Source organism: Sceloporus undulatus, chromosome 2, assembly GCF_019175285.1.
Source record: "Sceloporus undulatus isolate JIND9_A2432 ecotype Alabama chromosome 2, SceUnd_v1.1, whole genome shotgun sequence".
Lineage (NCBI taxonomy): Eukaryota > Metazoa > Chordata > Lepidosauria > Squamata > Phrynosomatidae > Sceloporus > Sceloporus undulatus.
Genome location: NC_056523.1, coordinates 30173030 through 30174000, shown reverse-complemented (window position 1 = coordinate 30174000; position 971 = coordinate 30173030).

Genomic DNA, 971 nt, shown 5'->3' with positions numbered 1-971 from the left:
CTGTTACCAGGCCTATGTTTCAGAGGAAGGAACTAGCAAACCCCCTTTAAGTATTCCTTGCCTAAGAAAACCCTATGAATCCATGGGTCACCATGAGTGCGCAGGTAAACATGAAGGCACATACACACACATCTTGAATTAAAACAGGGTCCCATAAGAGCTGCTGCCCTTATACCTTATGCTTTCAGTAGCATGCCTGCTAAATGTCACACACTGATAGTAGTTTTCATCATACGACCAGTTCTGAGGACTTATACAGCCAGGGCCTGGGAAAGCTCTAGCTATACTGGGGGTCCAATCCAATCCCATTCCGCTACCATCACTCAGTGGTTCACAAATTTTGTATACGCCCCTTCCCCCACTTGAAAATTTTGAACTATTTCCCCAAATCTGTAGTACTTTATCACAACACCAGGCTTTTTTCTTCATAGCAATCAGCAACTCAGTGACAGCCCAAATGGGAACATATCAGTCTGAAAACATTCATTATCACGACTTCTCTTCATCAAGTGAATGTTGCTGCTTTGTATATCCAATGGTGTCCATTCCACACAATGGCATCTGTTATCTCTCTGCCTTCCATGCCCTTTCATGCTACATCCATGCCTTTGCTTTGTTTTCATTCACACCTTTTGCAGTTTTGTTTATTTGCTATTTTTTTTTTTTTTTTGGTAATTATAGCAATCAGCAGCATATACAATCAACAACAGCAAAAATAAAAAATAAAATAAGCTGAAAACACAGGATCCGAGGAAGCACCATGGGCATATTTGAGAATAGCAAAGCAAGGACGAGAGGAGAGTCACATCCTCATCATGGTGCCAAGCGTGATTGCCCCTCATCAATTATTGCTGCTGTTTACATGGGTATCTATTTCATCAAAGTTCACCAGAGAGCACTAATGTAAATTAGTTGATATATAGGAGTCTATTCGACAGGTTTTCCCATCAATGAAAAGGTGGGACTACAGA